This window comes from Vigna radiata, unplaced genomic scaffold (assembly GCF_000741045.1).
Source record: "Vigna radiata var. radiata cultivar VC1973A unplaced genomic scaffold, Vradiata_ver6 scaffold_43, whole genome shotgun sequence".
Taxonomy (NCBI): domain Eukaryota; kingdom Viridiplantae; phylum Streptophyta; class Magnoliopsida; order Fabales; family Fabaceae; genus Vigna; species Vigna radiata.
In genome coordinates, this window is record NW_014542924.1 from 253,605 (window position 1) to 264,141 (window position 10,537).

A 10,537-nucleotide genomic window follows, 5' to 3' on the forward strand; every position below is an offset into this window, starting at 1 on the left:
GGAAGTACTGCCTCCATTCCATACACAAGCGAGAAAGGCGTTGCCCCAGTCGATGTTCGTACCGAAGTGCGATAACCATGTAAAGCGAAAGGAAGCATTTCATGCCAATCCTTATATGTGACCACCATCTTTTGCACAATCTTCTTGATATTTTTGTTAGCAGCCTCTACTGCCCCATTCATCTTTGGACGATAAGGAGAAGAATTAAGATGATGAATTTTGAACTCCTCACATAACTCTGTCATCATCTAGCTGTTCAAGTTAGTGGCATTATCAGTGATGATCCTGTTAGGGAGCCCGTATATGCAAATCAACTCCCTTTTTATGAACTTGGTCACTACCTTTCTAGTCACATTAGCATAAGAAGCAGCCTCAACCCACTTGGTGAAGTAGTCGATTACGACTAATATGAAACGGTGTCTACTTGACGCCTTTGGCTCTATAGCCCCGATGACATCTATTCCCCACATCGAAAAAGGCCATGGTGCAGACAACACGTTCAAGGTCGTGGGCGGCACATTGATATTATCTGCGTACAGCTGACATTTCTCACACTTTCTCACATGTGTACAACAATCATTTTCCATAGTCAACCAAAAATACCCCGCTCTTAGTATCTTCCTGGCCATTGAGTGCCCATTCATGTGCGTGCCAAATGTACCCTCGTGCACTTCTTTTAGTATCAGCGCGGCTTCTTTTGTGTTCACACATCTGAGAAGGACCAGATCATGATTTCTCTTGTATAGAACATCCCCATTTAAGATGAAGCTACCAGCCAACCTCCTTAACGCCCTTTTATCGTTTTCAGATGCCTTCTCTGGATATTCTCGGGTCTTAAGATAATGCTTGATATCAAAGTACCAAGGTTTACCATCTACCTCCTCCTCGATAAAATGACAATACGCTGGCTCCGCATGACTCTTCATTTCGATCGTTGGCAATTCTGCATCTTGATCAACTTCAAACATCGATGACAAAGTAGCCAACACGTCTGCTAATTGGTTATCTTCTCGCGGTATATGATTAAACGTGATGGAATCGAAATACTCAATTAATCCCCTGATGTAAGCTTGGTATGGAATTAATATTGTATCCCTAGTCTCCCATTCTCCCCTCAACTGATGGATGACCAAAGCTGAATCTCCATATACATCCAGAATTTTTGCTTTAGACTCTATTGCTGCTCGGATACCCATAACACAGGCTTCATATTCTACGATGTTATTCGTGCAATTAAAACATAGCCTTGCAATCATTGGTATGTATTGATTCTTAGGAGAGATAAGCACTGCCCCTATTCCATGCCCCATTACATTCGAGGCTCCATCGAATAATATCGTCCAGGCTTTTTCATTTTTGTCCTCTTTGTTCTCAGCAAATAAAGCCATGATATCTTCATCAGGAAACTCAGGTTGCATTGGCTGATAATCACTAATGGGTTGATGGGCTAAATATTCAGCTAAAGCGCTACCCTTGGCAGATTTCTGAGTAACATATACAATGTCGTACTCCGATAGTAGCATCTGCCATCGAGCTATTCTTCCAGTGAGAGCAGGCTTTTCAAAAATATACTTGATAGGATCCATTTTAGAGATCAACCAAGTTGAATGACTCAACATGTATTGCCTTAAACGATGAGTAGCCCACGCCAGTGCACAACAAGTTCGCTCTAACGACGAATATCGTTGTTCGCAGTCTGTGAACTTCTTGCTCAAGTAATATATAACATGCTCTCTTTTCCCGTCTTCATCATGCTGACCCAATACACAACCCATTGAATTATCCAATACGGTCATATACAAAATGAGCGGTCTTCTTGGCACAGGTGGACGCAATATAGGAGGGTCTTGCAGATACTGTTTGACCTTTTCAAAAGCGACTTGACAATCTTCATTCCAGACTACAGCCTGATTTTTCCGTAACAACTTGAACATTGGTTCACAAGTAGCGGTTAATTGGGAGATGAACCTAGCAATGTAGTTCAATCTACCCAGAAAACCTCGAACTTCCTTCTCTGTTCTAGGTGCAGGCATTTCCATTATCGCTCTTACTTTGTCAGGATCAACTTCTATCCCTCTTTGGCTGACAATAAAGCCCAACAATTTTCCAGACTTCACTCCAAACGTGCATTTGGCAGGATTTAGCCTGAGCTTGTACTTTCTCAATCTCTCAAATAATTTTCTTAAGTTGGAAATATGCTCCTCTTCTGACTCAGACTTTGCAATCATGTCATCCACGTAAACTTCAATCTCCTTATGCATCATATCATGAAAGAGTGCCACCATTGCCCTTTGGTACGTTGCTCCAGCATTCTTGAGTCCGAAAGACATCACCTTATAACAAAATGTTCCCCATAACGTGATAAAGGTCGTCTTCTCCATATCTTCCGGTGCCATTTTAATCTGATTATATCCCGAGAATCCATCCATGAATAAAAATAACGAAAATTTGGTCGTATTATCAACTAGAGTATCAATGTGTGGTAACGGGAAGTTATCCTTCGGACTTGCACGATTCANATCACGATAGTCAACACACATACAAACTTTTCCATCCTTCTTAGGCACTGGTACAACATTCGCTACCCATTGTGGGTATCTTGCCACAACCAAAAATCCTGCGTCAAACTACTTTTGGACCTCCTCTTTAATTTTTAGGGACATTTCCGATTTCATTCTTCTTAGTTTTTGCTTGACTAGAGGGCATTCTGGCTTGAGTGGGAGCTTATGCTGCACAATATCGGTATCCAGACCCGACATGTCATTGTAAGACCACGCGAACACATCTTTAAACTCCTTCAATAGGGCACGCAATCTTTCTCTCACTCCAGTTTTCATACTAGCACCGATTTTCACTTCCTTTATCTCATCCTTCTCTCCCAAATTGAGTATTTCAATCTCCTCCTGATGGGATTTTATCTCCTTAGATTCTTGTTCCACTAATCTCAACAATTCCGGAGGGGGTTCCACATCATCTTCGAAATCATCTTCCGTATTATTGATAGGATGCTCAAAATTAGGAACATTGATATCGTTATTTTCAAAACAATCATTGTCACATCTGCATCATTTAAATTTGTGAAAAAGTATAAATAAATAAGAAAAACAAAGAAATATGCCAAATGATGATGAAATGCAATTCTATTATCACGCTGAGTGAAAAGTAAAAAGTCAATCCGCAAAACCTCAGTTCTAAAGCCCCAAGCGAAACTATAGGCTTAATTAAAACTATTACATTTTANTCACATTAAGCATCACGGNTAAATCCAGTGTTTNCCAATTGNTGAGTTGGGTATCAGGGGAGCAAGCCCACACAAAACTCGAGCTTTGAGGCTTGTCTTCATCCTCCACGGCTGCTACCTGACCAGTGTTGATCCACCCAGCACTGCGGAAGCTTTCCTCAATGTTACCAATGTGGATTTTGCTCTCTCTGGGCTCTCGTCTTTCTGCACGGGCTAGATTGCGTTCTTTTCTTTCTTCAATCATCCTTTTCCTGTCTTCCTTGGTAGGTTTGTACCCCAAGCCATATCTGTTCTTGTTTTCAAAGATTTCTAGAGGGAATGCTTGCCCCTGCCGATATTTGCCCAAACCTTCCCCATATATATAGCCCTCTTTCAGCATAATTTTGGCCATCATAATAGAAGCACATGATAGATGAGGATTTACTAGAAACGGCTCCACACAAGCATTTCCCACAATATTCAACGATTGGAAGGCTGTCTCGAGAGCTTCTTCAGCCACCTCGATGTAGCGCGTGGATGATGGCCCACTCACAAGAAGATCCTCTTCTCCTGATCATATCACCAGCTTATCTCCCATCACATATTTCAGCTTCTGGTGTAGTGTAGAAGGCACAACTCCAGCCGAATGGATCCTTGGGCGCCCCAACAAACAACTATAAGCTGGCAGGATATCCATAACCTGGAACGTTATTTGAAAGACACACGGGCCAACTTGCACTGGTAATTCCACTTCTCCCATCACTTCTCTTTTGCTACCATCAAACGCCCTCACAATCATTGAACTTGGCTTCATATGCATTCCTTCGCAAGGTATCTTTTCCAAGGTTGCTTTTAGCATGACATTCAAAGAGGAGCCATTGTCCACTAAGACACGCGTTATAACATGATCCAGGCATCTCACAGAGACGTGAAGAGCCTTATTATGCCCTCTTCCCTTAGCAGGTATCTCTTCATCCGTGAAGGTGAGATAATTATTAGCAACAATATTGCCAACAATACCCTCAAATTTATTCAACGAAATACCTTGCTCCACGTGAGCCTCACTGAGTATTTTCATTAACTTTCTGTGTGATGCAGAATGCATGAGCAAGTCTAACAAGGATATACGAGCAGGCATACGGTTTAACTGTTCCACCACCTTATATTCACTTTGTTGTATGAATTTTAAAAATTCACAAGCCTCTTCTTCAGACACTTCTTTCTTCTCTTCCTTGTCGGGGATCTCCTCTGTCTGTGCACCCTTCCCCTTTAAGAATTCTTTTGCCTTCGCGACCATCATTGCTTCTTTATTACTAGCTCTTTCTCGTGCCAACTCTGGTGGTGTGAAAATTCGACCACTCCTCGTCATTCCACCTATGCCTGATATGTTTTTGACGGTAGGATCAACACTTTGTGCTTCGTCTAATGCATGTGTTCCATATCTCCATGGGACGACTTTTTCGTTCTTGTAAGGAAAAGGGGCTGGTACACGGATAACAACGGGCGACCTTCCTTGAGCTGGTGGTATAGGGGTAGTCCTAGTGAAACGAATCACCAATGGTTCTGGTAAAGTCATGTCGGATTCATTACCAGTTTGTGCAAATACTTCCTCTTCCTCACTCTTATAGCGTACTTGCATCAGACCCCGATCTATCAGGTCTTGCAGAATCTCTTCAAACTCAACACACTCCTCAATAGAGTGCTCAGCATCTAGGTGGAGCACGCATGACATACTCCCATCATAAACGCCTTTCAAGATACCCACTTTCAGCAACGTCTCCAAAATAAACCTCTTGGAGCTCCTGACTTCTCTCACATTTCTCACCAACTCAAGTTCCTTCACTTCGACAGCATTCGTTGAAGCACTTCCATGCCCAGATAAAGGATTGGCCTCTATACTGGGCTTATCTTCTTGAAACTTTAGCCACCCAGAATCGATTAGAGTCTGCACTTTATGCTTGAAAGCCAAACACCTCTCAGTGGAATGACCAACAGCCCCTCCATGATAACTACATTTTGCATCTGCATCATAACCTCTTGGGTACGGAGGCTGCATAGGCTTCAGGGGACAAATGACAACCAGACCCTGTTTGATAAGATGAGGCAATAATTCCGTATAAGTTGTAGGAATTGGGGTAAAGTTAACATAATTTCTTTCCTGGTTCCTTCTTGGATAAGTATTTGGACCCACATTCATATTGGAACCTACGTTTGCCCCTCCCCTCCAATTATTCGTCGGGATATATTGCGGTTGATAGTACCCTGGTTGTTGTTGAGGCCTAATTTGATGACCAAATGACGCGTTAGCTGCATGTGGATGTTGACCCAAGTATGGTCGATAGTTATGAGTGGGAGCCTGACCTCTCCACACGGGGGTCGCAGATGTTGCATGCACATCTCCTTCCTTCCTCTTTCCTGGGTTGAAACTGGGTTTTTTGGAGTTTGCAACCACTGACGAGCTATATGCAATCTTCCCATTTTTCAACCCGATCTCTATTCGTTCGCCTATTACGATGATATCGGCAAAATTTGAAGATACATTCCCCACCATATGTTCATAAAATGGGGGTTGGAGCGTATTTACAAACATTGCCACCATTTCTCTATCATACAAAGGTGGCTCAACTTGTGCAGCCAATTCCCTCCACCGTTGACCATATTCCTTAAAAGTTTTGTTGTCCTTCTTCGACATGTTCTGCAGCTGTAAACGATCTGGCGCAATATGTGTATTGTATATGTACTGTTTCACAAAAGCATCAGCCAAGTTCGCCCAACAACGAATTCGAGACGGCTCCAAATGGGTATACCAGTTTAACGCCACTCCAGCCAAACTATCTTGAAAAACATGGATGAGCAGTTGTTCATCATAAGCAAATGCAACCATCTTTCTGCAATACATGGTTAGATGGCTCTTAGGGCATGTATTTCCCTTATACTTCTCAAACTCTGGCGCCTTGAACTTATGTGGTATTTTTACGCCAGGAACCAAGCTCAATCTGGCAACATCTCCGAACCCATAACTTTCAAATCCCTCAATAGCCCTCAATCTCGCTTCCAGGCTCTCCAGTTTATCCTTTGCTGCGTCGACATTACTGATTACCCCCTGGGACGAAGTATGTGGTGCAGCTTTGGCAGAAAAGCCTTCTCCAGTAATCACCTGAGGCACCGGAGTTACTCGTATTCCATCATACGTGCTTGCATTCATTCCTTCACTTACCATGGGTGCGGACATTACAACAGGTCCCTGAGTACCGATTGGCGGTACGTTGGCAGTAGTAGGGAAAGAGAATGAAGCATGCTTCGCTTCTGTGTATTCTCCCACGGGTGGAGTGTAGTCTGGGGGTAATCCGTACATTGGGAAAGGAACAGATTGGCTCCCAGCATTGAATAACGGAGGGTAATATTGAGCACTTCCTTCAACTTGCGCAGGCATAGACCCTCCAGTAGTCTTCAAGGCTTCAAGAGCTGCCAAAATCTGGGCCATCTGATCCTTCAACTGGCTGACATCAGCCTTAATAGATTCATGCGACTGCTCCCAGTTCTCCATGACCTTTGAATTAGCTCTGGTCCTGTACGGATGCCGTGGAAAATTTGTCGTTGTTCTCTCACTTGTACTGGTTGATTGTTTTTATTACGTTAAATTAGATAAGGATGAAAAATGCAAAACAAAAGAAAACATTGATGCATGCTAGTGATAAGTGGAAATCACAGGATAACGATGACACTACTGATGGAAAATTAAACACAAGCCGGTACCAAACAAACATCCCTTATCTTTCATTTAAAGAAAAATTGATTCATTACATCGTCTAAGGAACAAAACACGCAATTCTGATGTACATCAATCCCGCGCCCGGGCAATGAAAGATTTCATCTCTCCCACCAACCATTTACAATGACTAATAAACGATTCTATTTCCGCTGGTGGGTTACGAAAATGAATACTTGCTTCAGCATTCGACACCATCCTGGGGATGTCTTCAATTGCCCCATTTGCCAAAGCAGCCAACTGAGAGAAGCTTTCCTTCCAATGCTTTACAGTTGTTTCTTGCTCTGCGATGTGCTCTTTCATTCGCTTTATCAAGGCCTGATGCCTTTCTTCAAATCCCATAGACCTCCATCGCTCCTCCTGCTCCTCGATGTAATCCTCCATCTGCTTTAACATGGCTCGATACTCCTCCTCAGCCTTTGCCAACTTCCAGCGCTCCTGATTCAACTCTGTCTCAAATGATGTAGTCATCTCCTTCATTTGATGCCCCGCTTCTTGCACTTGGACCTGCGCTTCTCTTAGTCTTTTTAGGGCTTCCTTTTATCTCTCCTGGTTTCTTCATAGAGTTGTTTCCACTGCCTGCCTTCTTCTAAAGCCACATTCTTCTCATTCACCCTCATGGATAATTCCTTACTCGCAATCGCAAGATCCTGCTTCACTCGGAGTGTATAATCCCTCTCAGCCTTCTGGCTTTTGACAATGTTTTCATAAGCCTGTGACTTTTCTTCATTATCATTCCTCATATCCACAAGATCATTGCGCGCCCTCTGTAATTCGTTTTCCAACCTAGCATTCCTCACCCTCAATTTCTCCATTTCAGCCTTCAATTGTTTCACCTCTTCACTTTCTGGGGCTTGCGATGGTCCTTCACTAGCCGAATGATCATTGATTAGCTTGAAAGGAAACTTGACTTCTTTTACCCTCTCCAGAATCCAGGTGTGATAACTAACCCTGCTTTCCATCACTCCACTCCTCAAGTCCTTCTCTGCTCGAACAACGTTTTCCCAAGCGCCTTTAACCTTTCTTAACAGTTCGATGAAATGTCCTTCTTCGTGTGAATAGGGTAGCAAGGTAATCTGGTGAAGGTGCCCCTCTCATGGGATGCCCAAATTGTCTTTAAACTAAAAGGGGGTTGTAATTGATACAGTACCGGGCACCTATGAGAGGCACATTAGGAAAGCTACCACAGTGTTGTATAGACAGTTTATTTCCGAGCCAAGGAAGGCGCCATTTTATACTTCTTTCGCTCAAGCCAGCAAAGAATTGGGCCCAATCGTTTCCTCCCTAATCTTTAAGCCCTTGGTGTGACAAAGTCTCCGACAGACTCTTGACGTCGACCGTCTCCTTAAACACGCATGTTGTCATCCATGTATACAACGCCGGTAAACAACAAAGAATTTTCTTTCCTTTTCTCTCCTGGCAAAAACTCAAGGTTCCATAAACACCCGCAAGAATTGCCGTTACAGGATTTTTTGATCTTGTTTTTCTTGCTACGAAGACGTCTATTGCGGTGTAATCCACGAATTCTTCTATCTTGGGAAACAAGACAATGCCATATATGGTGAGGGCTAATACATCCATGAAAGTTTCTCAATCCTCTTTATCAGCCAGGTGATGTAAATACTGCTCCAGATATCCCTATGACAACCCATGCAATTGATTCCTCATCATCATCCTGTCTTCAAGCTCTTTGGGATGTAGTTTCATGATGGAGGCAATGGTGGGTATAGAGGCATGATGCTCTAAATGTTGATAGGGAGTGGTGCCCTCCAGTGGCAAACCCAAGATATGCTCAAACTCCTCTATAGTTGGCGCCAACTGAAAGTCTTGAAATGTGAAACATCTAAGCGGAGAATCATAATATTGTGTCAAGGCTGTGATAGCGGGTAACTGTACTTCAACCTCCATTAAATTCAACAAATTTCCATATCTCCTCTGAAAGGTTTCTCTCTTTATAGTCTTGAGCCTTTTGCCCAAGTTTATCAACCCAGTCAAATTTCCAACATGGGTCCTTAGACTATACTTCTTTTTTAAATCGGAAGAGTCGGTGTGCCGTGTGGTATCGGATCTTGTGTCAACATCCATATCGTATGAAATCAAGTAGGTACCTGTGATTTCCCTTAAAATCAACATGTTACTAAATGATGTATGAATATGATGCATGATAATAAAACAACATGACGAAACAAAACACATGCATGGTATGAAATGTAATATCATTATTTTCAAAAAAATCGAACAGCGTGAAGATTACAGAAGTACACATTTCTCCCATCGTGCCCTAACAAAGGTTCACTGTTTCGAGTTCAAGGTCATATATATGCAATTTCACCAGGATGGTTCCCTGAACCTAAAGGTCGAAGGTCACTAGAGCTATGGCCCCCTTCAAAGCATCTCCACAACAGTCGAGTAATCAACTAGGTGTGGAAACACACATGAAGAGAACAGACTCTAGCTGGAGTTCTCACGATAGCCAAACAGGAAGTACATCCCAGAGTGACACCGCTACACAACTCCTCTAAGTTACGCTCAAACCCGGGTATAGGGCCCCACTCATGATATGCCGAAAGTGTGTGTGTGAAGGGAGAACATTATGCACATCCAAACCCTCACCTGCAAAACAACCAGAAAAATTCCCAGGCAGATATAAACATATCACCTATCCTAGGGTTCAATATCCAACAAGCACAATTATTCACACGCGATTATTCAAATATCAAACAAAGATAAAGAAAAGGGAAAGAAAAACACAAAGCAAAACCACATCGAATTTCGCGCATTTAATTAAATGGCTTGACTCTCACAAACATCCCCAGTGGAGTCGCCATCTGTCGCAACCAGAATCGCGACGGGACGACGATCCAAAAAAGAAAACATTGAAAAATTGTTTTGGAGTCGCCACCATAGTTTATTCTGGAAAACTATGGAAAAAACCATAAATAGGATAAGGCTTATTCTATGAAAACCAGAGATTCGATTCGGGAGTCGGTTACGTGTGGGGAAGGTGTTAGCACCCCTACAACGCCTGCCCTAAGACAGTACCTTTAATTAAATACGCGAAATAAGATGTGGTTTGCAAAATGTTTAACTATCCCAAAGACAACAATATAAAGAAACAAAAATATTTTTCTTGGTTTTTTGGGCCCGACAAGGATTGACCTTGCTCCTACGTATTCTCATTCAAAATGAGAAATCAGGGTTANGTAGTTCTTTCAGAAAGATTACTTGTGGTTTGGGAATATTTTGGTATTTTTAATAAAGAAGGAAAAGGTTTTCTAGCACAAGGCCTACGCGAACGGTCGCACGTGTGCATAAACCTTTTCAAAATATTTTTGTTTTTTTTAAAAGAAAAGGAAAAGATTTTTAGCACAAGGCCTACGCGAGCGGTTGCACGTGTGCTTAAACCTTTTCAAAATATTTTTAATTGATTTTTAATTTTTGTAAAAGAAAAGGAAAAGATTTTCAGCACAAGGCCTACGCGAGCGGTCGCACGTGTGCTTAAACCTTTTCAAAATATTTTTATTTTATTTTTAATTTTTGTAAAAGAA

The 10,537-nt window shown here is 42.3% G+C and overlaps 1 pseudogene; it reads right to left on the bottom strand.

Annotated features, from left to right (window-relative positions):
- Positions 1 to 7,460, bottom strand: part of LOC106752683 — a 7,998-nt pseudogene extending 538 nt beyond the window's left edge.
- Positions 7,461 to 10,537: the final 3,077 nt, after the last annotated feature.